Below are 15,470 nucleotides of genomic sequence, written 5' to 3' on the forward strand. Positions count from 1 at the left end.
TCACTTCTGCCAGAAGAAACTGCAGGGACTTAACAGTTCTCACAGCAAGCCCTGATCTTCTCCTCATACCCCATGTTTTAAGTGACAGCTTGTTGCAGCACAAGTTGAACTTGACAATCTAAGTGCAAGTTTTTAATAATAATAAAAACTTATTTAGCCTCAGCCTTATATACTGAACTTCATGAAGTGTTTTTACCTTCAGTGCCCTATACAACAAGCCTACTCAACCAGAACTGAGGTTACAAGAACCAGCTGCAGCTTGCCAAACTACTCATTTTCACATACCAGCTAGCTTTAATTCTTCAGTAAAACGCAAAGTTGCATCAGGTGTGCTCTATGAAATTTGTGTTTGTAACTTTACATTTTAGTTTAATGGCAAAGACACAGTATCCAGCAAGCCTCACAGAAGTTAAGAAAACTGAAGAATTTTCTCTCTCTCCCCCTTCCAAGTTTGGGGGTGCTCCTGCAAATCCCACTCTCCAGTATATTACTGCCATACTACCATTCTCACTTTGTAGACACACACTACATAGTATTTCTCAGAGTTTGCAAAGCACTTTTTAAGTACCATTTACAGTTGATAGGTGGAAGCAACAAATTCACAGAATTTATGTTTATACTGAATACTTCTGAGGTCCCACAGAAAAACTCTGACCCTCCACCTCCCTGTGTCAACAGCTGCATCTGATTTCCATGAGCAGAAGTACTACCAAAACACCCAAGTCAAAAATTGTTTGCTCCCAACCTTTTCAGCCTCAGCTTTGCTGCCTCTAAATGCAACAGTCCCTACTGTTTCAAATGTATTCTGCTTAAAAACATAAGATAAACAATACTAGATGAGCACTGCAAGCAAAATCAAAGTATTTCATGTGGTTGCTCCTGCAACAAAGTTTTAACCCAAGCAGTTACTAAATTCCAGTCAGAGGTTCATCACTAATATTCCTAGAGATTATTGCAAAAGGGAAAAATTAAGTCTCGTTTTTCACTATGCCTATTTATTTACCCCCTCAAACTACTTCATAAACTCATATATTTCTAGCAGTTTTCATATAATTTGCGATGCTTTAGCACACTATTACAGCATTGCAAAAGCTGAGTGAAATATTTACATTTCAACAAACAAGTTAAAATCCTGAAAGAACCTTACCATCCCTGTAATTAGACCTGAACTTTCAAGTTAAATTCTTTCTGCTTTGAAGGTCTATGTAAAAATCAAGACATTGCTCAATAGCAGCCAACAAAAATATCCTAAGGCATCTTTTGCTTTTCACTCAACTTTTGTGAGCCACACTTCTCATCATGCACTTTATCATCATTTGCAGGTATAGCAAAGCAAAACTAAATTCTTCTACTAATGTCATGTTGTGACCAAAAAAACCCCCAAAACCAAGCAAACAACTTATAAATTACTTCCTACCACAGTCTGTTATTACACATCTAGCTTCATCTGAAGGCAGCTGAAAGTGCCACTGGCATTTTAAACTCCAGTTTAACCATTCCAAACAGGCTATGTACTCATATGCTTTTACGTTTCCTATACCTAATGATGCTATCCTGATATTGCACATTAAGAATATAGATCAGGCATGCATGGGCAAATAAATTAGAAGATGGAGGGATTTTTGTTAGCTGCATAAATTCTACTCAAAGTTCTATAATACCGGTGTGAACAACACATGAACAGACTAAATAATTTCAAACTAGAATAAACTGAACATGATGATTTTAAATTTAAGCTCTTCCTTGAGCCCCTCCCAACCAAGGGGAAATCCCCTTAACTTTTGCAACCAGCTATAAACTTGACACTACTGTCTCCCACTGACTTCCAATGCCCCTCTGATCACAAAATCAGCCTGGCACAGGGATGCAGTCATAAACAGGTAACATTCAGCTGAAGTAAAAACTGTGATAATGCCATACATGAAAAAAGTTTTAAAGAGATTTTATCATAATTGCTGTAGTGTGTGTGTATTTCTGAAATAAACTACTCCAGTGTTTTGGTAGCCTACCTCAGGGCAAGGGAAAAAAAATAAAATCAGTCCACAGTATCTCCCTTTTGAAAGGCAAATTTACAATCAAAGTTAGATTATGACCTGGCAATATATGTTCATTATTTTAAATAATGAAGTTAAGCACTTATCACTAAATGCCTTCATTTAATAAAAAGATGTTTGTTCATTAGCTTTTCTTTTTCCTCAAACAGAACTTTTAATTACTAAAACACAATCTGACATAAGAAGAATGAAACATGCAAAGCTACCCTTCACTGTGTAATATCACTTTGTGGCCAAAGAGATCAGCCAGTCCTTCAAACACAGGTGACTTTCACAATTCATTTATGAGTTAAACAGAGCCAAACCAGCCAGAGATTATGTAGGTGCATCAGTCCTTTATCGTAATGTTACATGTACCCCAGATGCACATCTCACTATCATAGACATGCATCAACACTGCATTGTCTCCCTCTGCCAGCTGTGAACTGGGGCACATCTGCCCAGACCACTGTGCCACACGGATGATTTAGGGCACCAGCAAGGCTGACATTGAGAAGACTGCTAATAAGGGCCAGAGGGGTTTTTGCCCACATGAAAAGAAATGTGGGCAAGTATGAAAGAGCTGCGGAACAGGGCTTCTACCTGGCCAATCTTTGCATCAGGGCACACACTTATTCCTAACAGGAGCTTCTCTTGCTTGCCCAAAGAATACCCAAACTCAGATCTCACCACTTCAGCTCCTACATGTGTCAGACGGAGAGGCTGTGGATGAGAAGCCTGTGCAGTAAATTAACAAAGGGAAAATGAACAGTATGACTGCATGAAAGGGTCTTGATTAGGTTTCAACATTTTGCAGTCGCAGATCATCACTTCATACCAAACTTGAAACCACGATTCAAGTGGTGAGATGCAAAGTGCAATTCTGAATGACAGGTACTCTCTGCAATGTGTATGCACAAACTGGGAGGAGTCAAGGCAAGTGCTAAAGGTAACTGCACTTAGTAATTGTGCAGATGTTCATGGCTGCTTACAAGTTAATGATTGACCTCCACAAGGTCAAACAGCTGTTAAAAAATTAGCATTCTTACATCACAGGTAAATACACCAAAATATGAGGTAGGATACTGCTGTGATGCACAAATGCTTTGGGGCTGCAAAGTCACAAGTCTGATCACAAATGCTCTTAAATTACAGGGATCTTTCTCAAGCAGGTTCAAAGACAAGTTCTGCAGTATACAACTACTGTAGGGATCCTTACACAACCTTGCCTCTGAAGAAACTAAGGTAAAGAGAGTACTGCTCTCTGACAGTCAGCTTGACATGTCAATCTTCAGATGCATCTTCCACCCTGCAGAGTTCTTGCCACCTCTGTGACATAAAGCATATGAAGCAGAAAGCAGCTTTTCAAACATTGAAAAGACTTGTCAAAAACTCAGAGGTCTGTAACACACAAGACATGCTCTGTTTGGGCTTTAGTACAACAGAGTTCAGATCCCAAAGAAATCCAGCTAAATCTAGAAACTGGAGCTCCCAGCAACAGAGCAGACCACGGCTCTTTCTTCCTTTATAAACAACATTTCTAACTATTCACATAGTAAAAAAATACTGTTAATGTACATTGCTGAAACACAGAGATAACAAATTCCTTTCTTTGTGTTGCAAGGTACATTTATCTTACAACATTATCAGCCTTCCCACAGCAAGCATGGTATCTTTTAAAACTAAGAGTGAGACAAGTGCATGTTACAGACACCCCTCTACAGCCAAGCCTATATAGAAAAGGAAAAAAGTGAGAGTACAAATTAGCAGTGGAATAATTAGTTTAATGACTTACTGGATTGCTGGTGGAAAGAGGAAGTTAATTGATCAGTTCAGCTGCTCACAGAAGGCAATAATCTCAATTTGAGAACCAGTAACTCTGAAGAGCTGTTCCAAATGTATTTCTTCTTTTATCCTGAAGTTTTGTGTGCTCACTCTTGGCTAATTAAAGCACAAGAGGAAGACCTGTGCTCACATAACAATAACAACCTAGTCTGCTGAGGTAAGGAGACATAAATGAGGGAAACACTGCCTTCACTGCAGTCTGTATAGGCTGTAAATGACTCAAAGTATTCATTTGCTGCTCAACACCTCTGGTTTTGCTACTCTGCTACAAAAAGGTAGTCAAATAACAGAGACAGTCCTAGGTGGGGTTTGTCTGCATTAACACTTCAGACTCCAATGTAAGTGTATGCAAAGCATATGACAAAAGTCACACCTAGGTATACAACACCACACAACAAAACCTGCTATGTTTTCTAGCACAACAGTAACCTAAAGAGAAGCAACCCTGCAGACCCTAAACAAAGGCATGGGATAGCCTTACAAAACATCTAGTCAGGCACTGGTACATTTCTTGCTATTTTGCATCAGAACACCACAGTACACTGAATCTGCTGTTTAACATATGCAGACAATTAAAATATTTCTCCACAGACAGGTCAAAATTAGTTGCCTGTGTTCTACATAACTCCAGAGAGCTTGCGATGGAGCAAAGATGACAGTTTACAATACTCCAAGACTTAATTAAAGTTTTGAGGCCTAACAAGTAGGACACTCCTCCTACTGTCGGCATTTCTTTTTTCAAATGCTGAAGCACAAGACTTTGAATAAGACATCCTTAAGAACACATTTCAGATGAAGCAGCATGTGAACCATCTTAACCTAAACATTTATGGTTATAAGCTACTCATTCTTTAGTCCTGGTTCCAAAAAACTATTTTTAAAAACAAATAAATGAAATGTTAGTTAAACAGTGAACATTTTAGCAAGTATTCCTACATAAATGAAACAAGAGCAATTTGCCATTCACATTGCCATTTAAGAGGTCCTTCTGAATTACTATAGATTATTTTATTGAAGAGGTCTGAAACTCAGAATCAGTATCACCAAAACTTCTTTCTAAACACATTGTTTCATCTAGTTACAATAGAATTTTAAGAGGTATCTTAAAATTACACAGGTATTTGTGTTTTAATTTTAGGTACTTTTAATATCTCATACTTGAGTTCCATTATTTGCACACCAAGCAATAAATATTCTACATGTGGTGTTCTGCCTAGAAATCAGATGTCAAACTGCCTCTTTGACAATGTCATGTCTGCTTTCTGCATATACTAAGAATCATCATATTGACATGACTGAAGAATAAAGTAGTCCCAGCAACACCACGCCTCTGTACAGGATCACCACCATACATTTCAGTAGAAGTCTAACAGCAAGAGAAAAAGGTTATGATCCTTACTCATCCACATTCCTCATAGTTTCAAACTATTCCTAGTGTAAAGACTGGCAAAGCCTTGAAGCAAAGTAAGGTTCCAATTTAGATTTCTGTTGCCACTCAGAAATACATAATAATGTTCTTTCCATTTGCAATGCTTTAGTGTCCTCCTATAGTGATGTGTGAATAGCTGGCAAAATGTTTATATTGTAAACAAAACCTGATAACACGAAATGTACAAGTAACATTATTTAATGACTCGTTACATCATCATGTTTGCATTAGAAACAAAACCAGAAGCTGTGGACTCCCATGAAAACATTTTCTGTTTCCTAGCCAAAAACCTCTTCATAATACTTCCTTTGTTTCTGCGTTGAACAAAGCGACTGAATTTGGTGGGACATCTCATCCCTCCCAGGACCTTCTGCTACCACTCTGAATGTGAAAGTTTCTCTTCCTCAAAGTGTGTGCAAGGTTGAGTAGGGAAATAAGGTACTACAGTAGCAATCCCTCAAAGGCTTCTGTGTGTGCCTGCCTTCATGCACTGCAACACACTTTATACTATTATCCATACTGACTTCTGTATCACTCAAAATCAAGCAAAGACACCAGTTTTCGCAGAACCTGTGTACTCTAGCTTGACTTAAGGGTGTGCTTCTCCATGCAAGGTAAGCCACACATGCCTTTTTCTTTCCAGACTACTTATCCAGAGCTCTCTGAGGGATTTTATATAAGACCACTCAGAGCCACAGAAATATCACTTTATCTCTCTGCAGCCTGGTGACCAGGAGCCAGGTAAGAGGCAATCTCCACACCACACAAATCAGGACCCCCCCTTCTGCTCTCTGAACAGACTCACATAAAATATATCACAAAGAAAAACAGAGGAGATCCTAGTCAGCACCTGCATGTGTAGATCTGCTGATTATGCTTTGCAGTATGAAGAAGGTAAAGGTGCCGTAATCTTTACCTTGACTCATAAGCCAGAAGACTACACTGTATAGCAACCTCTCCATCAGCCAAGAAGATAACTTCTCACCCCTCCATCCTCAGATAAACTTCTAATATGGTCAGCAGACACATTAGAGAGAAAAGGCCAAACAACATTATTTATTGCCTTAGCAATATTTTTTTAGCATTATACATACAAAAATATTTGTGTATTCAGACAAACCAGTACACAAGCCCTTTCAAATCTGTAAGGCAATAGAACAAGAGAAGCACACACTAAAGACAAAGGTCCATGACACATCTGACACATCCCTTACTGGAGCTCTGAATGGCAAACTTGACCCTGAAGTAACTTTAAATAAAGTGATCCAAAAAACTTGGATAGCGCTACTGAAAAATATAGTTCAGTGTTCGTACCTGAGATTGTTTTGGTTCTTCTCTGAGGTTAAAAAAGTTACTGTCCTACTGTCATCAATGATTGGCAGACAAGCCAACCACATAGCACTGCATATGCACACCTGTCATGCGGCAGTGCTAACTGCCACACTGTAAACCTAGGCATGGTCTCATAAAAATGTTGCGTTAGTCTCAGGCAAAAAGCCTTGACACAATAAAACCGAGGCTCTAATTAGGTACAAAAGGAAAGAACATCTGCAGAACCTTTCAGGGCAGCACATTATCTTAGGAGTATCCAGGGAATCCCAGAATCTTTCCATTTAGTTCAGTCACCCTCTGAAGATTTTCATTCATGGCCTTCCTGTAACAGTTATATATTTCTGAACTCCTTTCTAGTAATCCTAGAACTTTACAGCTTGGGTTAGGGAAGGTACGTAACCATGAAGACTGCTATCTTGACCCAAAAGAAGTATTTTCATTAATCTTCTAATTTGTGATAGGCAACAGTGGTGACTGCAATGGATTTTACATTACCCAAATAAAAACTTGGCTGCTCCCCATTTCTCTGGGTCTTGACTCCTTAGGATGGTTTACCAACAACTGAGTTTGCTGGGGGGGGAAAAAGTAAACAAAGAATACACATTTCCCAAATTTTGTAAGGCAACAGATTACAAATCACTCAGAGACCAGCAGAAACCTTTAGTAAGCTACTCCCCCCCCAAAAAAAACCCCAAACATCCAACATTTGACACACAGCCTGTGACCCTACTGTTGCCTCAAAAATCATGAGTAATCAGCATGTCTCAAACTGGTTTGCTATCTCATGCAGTTAATCCTCTTCATGAACTGAAAAAAAAAATCAACCTTAGATTTGGGGAAGAAACAAAAGTTTGTAATGAATCCAAAGGAAACGCTCATTGGCCATCATGGTCTTGTGGCTAATGGCAGGACACTTTCCAAGAGTTTATGTAATTAAATGGGAATGCCATTCCAGCACTGGGAAACCTTTCTACACACACCAGTCAGCAAGAGCAGCAAACTAACACAGGACAGGTGCCAGCACAGGCTACCAGCCCCAGTACAGACCTGTGGCTCCCATCAGCTTGCCACCCTTGGTACCTCCCTGTTCCTCCAGCTGCTGCTGGGACCTAGAGACTGACAGACAAACCCCTGCTACAATCAAGCCATCATTTAGCTGCATGGATGTATCCTCTGGCATTTAGCTGACTCACACTGGTACCCAGGCCAAGAACTTCTCATGAAAACAAACTCAGCAGGAGAAAAAAGCAAATTACTTTCCCAGATAGAGAGGGACGGGAAGTTCTGGGTACAGAACAACCCAAAGAGAATCCGGCTTGTTCACTCCCTTTGCAGACACAGGACTGCCCACGGGCTTTGCTATGCTATAGCTCACGGCAACAAGAGAAAAAAAAAAAACCCTGATGGGCACAGAAAGTAAGATTTAGACTATGATGAAGACTGAGGACAGGGTGGGGGGAAACAGCTGTTGCAAACAAGCAACAGGTTTCCCCCCTTGGCTAGATTACAGGAATGCAAACAGCAATTGCACATACTATTTTCTTAAGAGCAAAAGCTGCTAACAGGCCTCCACTCTACTAATTCCACTTCTCTTCTGCTTCTCCTCTGCCATTTACACACCCCCACTGCACAAACCCACAAATGGCCGTACCAGCAAACTGCACTAGTTAAAAAGTCAGTTGAAAAATAGCTGCCCTACAGGCAATTTTTGATCTTGCAAAGTCATTTTTAACCTGGACCAGTTCAGTGATCCAATATTATTAAAGCCTCGCCAACAACTGTGCAACTACAGTCAAAAAAGTGGCAAACAGCCATAACAGTTAAGGTATTTTTAAGTCAACTTTGGTGATGAAGGCAACATCCCATTAAATGGCACTGCTCATCAAGCTATAAACTTAAATGCTAGCAGCTTCCTTCAGTTCAAATGGCACAGCTATGTTTCTGAAGTTGTGAACAAGATTTAATAACTGCATTTGTAAACTACAGCACTATTTCTAGTACTGCACGATATTCAATTTTTTAAGTATTTGCATAATCAAATAATCTTTGTATTTGTGTCCATTGTACTTAATATAATTCTAATAAGCTTGCAGCTCTTGTCAAAGGACACCAAGCTAGGCTTTCCAATTTATATCTTCATGTGCCAGAAAACTGCCAACTCACTAAGTTTGTTGAGACAAAGTGATCCAAACAGAACCCGATTCCAGATCCCTGGTACTTTTTTCATGGGATGAGTTTTGATTCACAGTGAATTGGTCTCCACTAAGAGGATAAAAATCATCTTACTAACACTGGGCCGTGACCTGCAGACACACGCTTCACACAGAGCATTGGATGAATCTTTCAGCCTCCTATGTCTCAGTTCCAGGGTGTGTAATATGGGTGTTCCCTGACCTCAAAGAGATATTTTACTAAGTATACCACTATCTGTAGTATTTGAAATACTGCAGTAACATGGGTCACAAAAAGCAATAGATACCAAACACAGGGGGCTGGCCAGGTAGCATGCAGTCATACAAGACATGAATCTCAAGCTAAAAGAGCTAGCAATAAAAATAAGTACTGTTAATACAACGGCCATCATCCAGCACCTGCATTACTAGACAGAAGCATCTTATGACTATGCACATACACAGCACCACACAAAATTTTACAATTAACTTCTTGACTATGATGCAGATCATAGCCATGACATACTGAAGAAACTAATGTTAGCTTACTCTTACTTTTAGTTTTTAAAAATCTTGTATTCCAAACTCCAAAACACAAGCACACTGGGACAATGGTGAAAATACACAAGCCACTTGCAACACCTACAACTTCCCTACAGCTACTTTGCTGACCACAAGCCAGCTAGTTTTACAGTAAGGAGGAAATAACAGTAAAACAGTAGATATGTACCTTGCAACAGGCTGATACGGTTTTCTAGTTCACAACTGGAGAATGAAGAACGAACGTGAAAGATGGGATTTCCAGCTCACTGAGGGAGGACTTGGAAGTTTCTTCCTCACATACAAGGAGAAAAAGCTCTTTCTGGACTGTACAAACTTGAAGAATAAGACAAGATGCATGACCTCATAACCACAGCAGGAATCTGCGATGACAAATCAGACACTTGATCTATTTAGGGAAAATAAAATTCAGAGTATCAGTGGTGTAGGCCCACAAGCAGGTACAGCATAAAATGGAATCAAACACAAATTAAACCTAGAAGAATGAAAAGTGGTCCAAGCTATATCTAACACTAGATAGCAGAGAAGGCATGAGGACCCTCTTCCCAATCCCCACCTAGCACTGTCAGTTAGACTTCATTTAGAAAAGCATTTCATTGCTTTTAACTTGTGCAGAGTTTGCTATTCAGTTCTGAGCAACATGGGGTTTTGAACATTACAGCATATACCAAATTGCTCACCTATATGCTTCTAAGTGCACATTTTATTTCACCCAGTTAGTGAAGTTTGCTTTTTAGCTTCCACAGTATATGAATTTCAACTATTGTACCATATAATTACCAGCAGTAACCAAAGTAACCACACTGCAACACCAACAAGTATACATTCTGCAATCATTGTATAAGACAAACGCTTAGGTAGGCTCTCAGCAATTGTTAGCACTGCACTGTATCCTGCAGGGTGCAGAAAACTGCACAGAAGCTGTGCCAACTCTTACCTCCCCTTAAAAACAAGTGGGAGCTGGTGGGGGGGAAGGGAGGAGAAGGGGAGGCAGTGCCTTATAAACAGCTGCCACATCCTAAGGAAAGGCTGTTGCCAGCTTCTATCCTAAAGTAGCTGAGAATGCCAACACAGAACAGCAGGGGTTAGAAGGGATCTCTGGAGATCATCTAGTCCAGCCCCCCTGCTAAAGCAGGATCACCCAGAGCAGGTTGCACAGGATCACATCCAGGTGGGTTTTGAATATCTCCAGAGAAGAAGTCTCCACAACCTCTCTGGGCAGCCTGTTCCACTGTTCTGCCACCCTCACAGTGAAGAAGTTTTTCCCTCATGTTCAGGCAGAGCATCCTGTGTTCCAGTTCATGTCTGTTGCTCCTTGTCCTGTCGCCGGGCACCACTGAAAAGAGTCTGGCCCATCCTTAACGTACCTTGGTTACACAGACCATAAACACAGAGTAGACACTGTACACACGGAGCTGTAAGTATCAGTAAGCGCATTTTCAACACTATATTGACCACATTATGCGAGCCACAGAGAAAGCATTTTTTTTTAATAGTTTCTAGCCCATTCTGCTGGTGTCAAAAGTAAAAAAAGAAACCCTTTAGCTACCTACAGGCTAAAGAAGAAGCAAAGCTGGAAAAAGTCAACACCATTCCACAAACACAGACTATTACAGCAAACCATGTAAGCATACGCTTATTTTTAAGCATGTGTTTCAATTCTCCTGATATCAAGAAGACCTAAATACATAACTAAAGATTATAAACAGCCCTAAACTAGCACCAAATGAACTCAGTTAAAAAAACCTCCTCCTGTTTTTAATGGCTTAAAGATAAATTCTTAAACTTAGAACACGATTTTCTACTGTTTTATCTAATTGGGGGAGGGGAAGAATCCAGGAAAGAGATGAAATGCAATAACAAAAAGAGTTAAAAGGAACATTTTTACAATCATGTTTTATTTTTTCCCCTCAATATATTAATTAGCAGAAACTGATCTTTAAAGGCAAAACAGATTTAAATATTTGTGTTCAATTTTGGTTTTCATGAATCAATTTTGAGATGGCTACAAGGCAAAAAAGTACGTTAAGGATGGGAGAAAGTATCTGGGTGGAGAAAGAGATGTGACAAATTAAGAATTATTTGTGTTTTTTACGTTCTCAAACAGTCAGAGTAACAACTACATTAGGCATTCAGACTACGTATTCTCTGCTTTGAAGACCAAATAATTTTGAGATACTATTTAATGGACTTTAATAAAAAGCACCTTTACCATAATAAACCATGGGATAAACTTCCTATAAATTTACGTTGAGACATAAAAGACCCTGTGGGTGCTGCAATATGCATTCACTAATTCCCAAACTGCCAATGCTCCTTATGTTAGGCTCATTTTAAGATGAGTTTCTGTGGTTTTAATTTTGATCTGAGCCCTCCTCCACCTTACATTATCCAAATGTTAGCTCAAAACATTTACATAAACACATAACTAACAAAATAGAAGGAACAAGACCACTGTTTCTCCACCTTAAGCAATATCCTTTTAGAAGCAACATGAAACAAGCATATTTACATTTCCTTTGGGAGAGCTAACATAACATCCGCACAAAGTTTTCCTAAAGCAACAGCATGCACCAGAGCTCTGTTTTAAGAAGCAGCATTGAAAAGAAAAGGAGGGGGAAAAAACCCACCCATAACAAAAAAAAACCCCCAAAACAAAACACCCCAACCACAACCTCTGATCACTTAAGCAGTGTATTGGAAATACTGCTACTTTAGGAAAGCCAATTTATAGTACTAAGAGGTAAGTTTACTATTTAAAGAGTTTCCTGCTGTCGGACGCTATTCAGCAAAACCAGCACCTCGGACAGAAAGGTGTCAATGCCCCCCCGGCTCTGCAGAGGCTCCCCGGCAGCAGACAGGAGTCGCCCTGTGGCGCCCAGCCGGACCTCCACGGGGATGGGCTGCGAGCACCTGAATAAGCTCCTTCAGCCACAGCTGAGTTTAATCCTGGAATAGCCAAAGCCTAAGGCATGCAGGAACCTACCCCTCACAGTTCCCTCACACGCTGTTAGTTTTGTTTTTCCTTAAAAAGCTACAATCCCACAATTAAGAGACTTCACAGTCCGTGGAAGTTCACAGAAAAATTCCCCAAAACAAACACACACAAAAAACCCAGAAACGAGACGCGTTTTCTGCTAGTCCTTCAGGCTGCAACCAGCACGGTCTCGGGTGCAAGCGGGGCTCCCCCGGCGGGACAGGGACCAGCCGCGTCCGGCTCAGCACCTGCCCGAGCCCAGCTCGGGGAGCCCACCGCGGGGAGCCCACCGCCCCCAGCTCAGCGCCGCCCGGCTTCCCCCACAGACCTCCTCCATGGCGTGGAACTAAACAGCGCTAAAAATAAAATCAGGAAAAAAAAACCCAAACCCCAAACCGGACAACACGCGCCGAAGCCCCCAACGCCTCGCGGCGAGACACGCTCCCCCCCCAAACCCACAGGGAAGGAAGAAGGCGGCAAGAAAACAGAGGCACTGCACGTACGTATGTGCCCGCGGCCAGACCGTGAGGGCCTCTAGCGAGGCGCCCCCGGTCCCTCAGGAGGCCTCACCTTCGGCGCCCGGCCGAGCTCCCCGAAGTCGCAGCAGGGAACCAAGCTGCTGCCCCAACCGCCCCCAGCCCGCGCTCACGGCCGTGCCGCGGCTCCCTCACCTCTTGTGCCGGTGTGTGGCGTCGTGAGGCGGGGCGCCGCGCCGCGCCGCGGCCCAGGCCCCGCCCACGGGCCGGCTCCTCCCGCCCGCCCCGGGGGGCTGAGGCGGTGGGGGGCTGCCCGGTGTGCGCCCGACGTGTCTTTCCCACGGCACTCGCGGGCCGGCGTCCCCGTGGCCCTGGCTGCCCCCCCCCCCCCGTCACTTTCCACTTCTTGTCCTGTGTTTGTGGGCACTGTGGGCGCAGGAGGTTTTTTAGGGTACCGTGGGGGCCCAAGGCAGGTGGGTGGCAGGTGGTTGGAGGTCCTGGCTCCCCAGGAGACGCAGCTGCCAGGGGTCATGAAAGGCCATGCGCTGCTTTGGTGTGCAAGGCTATGGTGGTGCACCGAAGTGTGACAGAACATGTTGGCCTGTTTTTAGCAGTAGGGACTCTGCCTCCACAGCCAGCCAGTTGTGCAGGGCCAAGCCTGTCAGCCTGGACCCAAGGATCTGGCATGTACTCACTTCCTTCCCTCTCACTTTGTTTCTCAAGGATTGCACTCATTCATCGCATGTGAACTCCGAGTACTGCTTCTCACATAACTACTTTTGAGATGGCCACCAGGAGATGCGTATGACCATACAAGAATTGTTACTGCAGCATCTGCCTGCGCACCACTATGCTGAGAAGCCCAAAAATCCAAGTTGTTAATTCCCCCAACATCATGTACTTCCTCGGAGGTATTGAGGAGGAGGACAGTGAGGAAGGCTACAATTTGGTGTAGGTGAATGATGTGGAAAGGAAGCTTGGAGAATAAACAGGCAAAGATTTCCTGCTGAAGAAAATGGTGGGTTGGGAGGACCTCATCCACAGCACTGCTGTGCTCAAGGGAACATCTCTTCTGCAGGCACCTGAGCTCTTCTCAGGGAGCAGAGTGCTGGGGCCCCCACTGTGCTACTCAAGGCTGCACAGGTGGCTGTGCCTGCTCTCTGCTCAAGAATGATTACAAACCCCTAGCATCTGCTCAGGACCTTTATTCCTGGCAAAATAGACTACTCCCAAGCTACACAAGATGAGTATGTAATAGCTGTGCATTTATAGCTGTAATTACTGATATCAGATACACTGACTCATGCACATTGAATTCCAGGTGCAGAAGGAACTATTGTATGTGTGCGCATGTTAAAGAAAAGAAATCACATACCATTTCAACGTGCTACTTCCATTTTGTTTCATTTTGTTCAAGGTCCTTACTTCACTGTTTTTTATCTGCCACGGTATTTATAACAAATGATAGCAGAGCAACTGCATCATATGTTTACTCAAATCCACGTGCAATAGTCACACTACTTAAATGATGATGGCTTCCCTAGGTCAGAGCTACAAGAGAGATCTCTGGCAAAATAGCTTCTGGTCTCATCCCCTGATGCTTCAATTTCTGCTTTTCACACCAGTAGTAGTACAGTGGCTCATATACACTGCAGTCAGATGTGCCATCTGGCTTAGCTCTGAATCTTTAGAGTGGATGACACTTAATGTATTCAAAATCTGCAGCATTAACTAGCTTGTGGTGATAGGAGTATTTGGAAGATGATGGAGAATAATCTAATACTGTTAGGGCTTCTCAAAATTTCTTTTCAGATATTTAAGATAGACTGTTTCATGTTAGGTTTCACGTCGACCAACAAGGCTGAACTGTCTTACAGAACTCTTGCAAAGGAAGTTTTAAGAACTTTCTTTTAAGAATTTTCTTCTCCTTACACTGCCAGGGTGGTAGCTAAGTGTACTGGGGACTGACAGCAGCATCCTGCACAGATACACAAAAAACAGCCTGATAAGAGTCGCCATTAGCTGTGGTAGCAGATTGCTCCTTACAATCTGATTTTCTGCAATTATCATTTTGGTAGATTGCCCTGCATTGAGTTCCATGCTAACACTTTATGCTGCTTACATCATATGAGCTAGTCAGGTAACTGCAGAATATCTGGAGCCATAAGTGGCAGTCTGACACATTTTTCCCATTAATATAATCATTCTTTGATGGGATTGATGGTGATGTTTACATATGTAGAGGACATTTATGTTCATGGCTTCAGAATATTGAAACATCTCACAGACTATGTGTTTCTTCCACAAAATATCTGAGATGAGAGAAATACTATTACTTAGTTTTATAAATGGGTGACTGAAAACATGTATTGACAATACACTCAAGTCAGTTTTAAGACTCATAATTCCATGTCAAAAGCACTGTGGCAGAGCGATGGTTTAGTATGAACTCACTTTGCTGGTTCAGGACTCCTTCAGACAGTTTACATGCTGATGAGTTTTTTACCTTTCCCCCCTCAACAGCTTACATTCTTGACTGTGTGGGGAGAAGTGTAAGTGTGTGCCATGCCTGAAGCAGAACAAGTTTATGCTACTGGGAGAGCTAGTGGTGCACAGCTCTGGGATGAATTTTGCTGGAACCATCAG

General features: G+C 42.0%; 1 protein-coding gene across 6 annotated transcripts in view; it reads right to left on the reverse strand.

The window, feature by feature from the left end:
* The window catches only part of PIP5K1B (phosphatidylinositol-4-phosphate 5-kinase type 1 beta), a 118,605-nt gene extending 105,552 nt beyond the window's left edge, over nt 1-13,053 (reverse strand). For 3 of the 6 annotated variants that reach the window (XM_054810845.1, XM_054810847.1, XM_054810839.1), the window contains exons 1-2: nt 10,513-10,899; nt 9,541-9,759 (exon numbers count right to left, since the gene is read on the reverse strand). The gene's annotated coding sequence lies outside the window, so the exon portion shown is untranslated. The other 3 variants (XM_054810843.1, XM_054810842.1, XM_054810841.1) reach the window with 3 other exon arrangements.
* Between the last annotated feature and the right edge of the window lie 2,417 nt (nt 13,054-15,470).

This window comes from Grus americana, chromosome Z (assembly GCF_028858705.1).
Source record: "Grus americana isolate bGruAme1 chromosome Z, bGruAme1.mat, whole genome shotgun sequence".
Classification (NCBI taxonomy): domain Eukaryota; kingdom Metazoa; phylum Chordata; class Aves; order Gruiformes; family Gruidae; genus Grus; species Grus americana.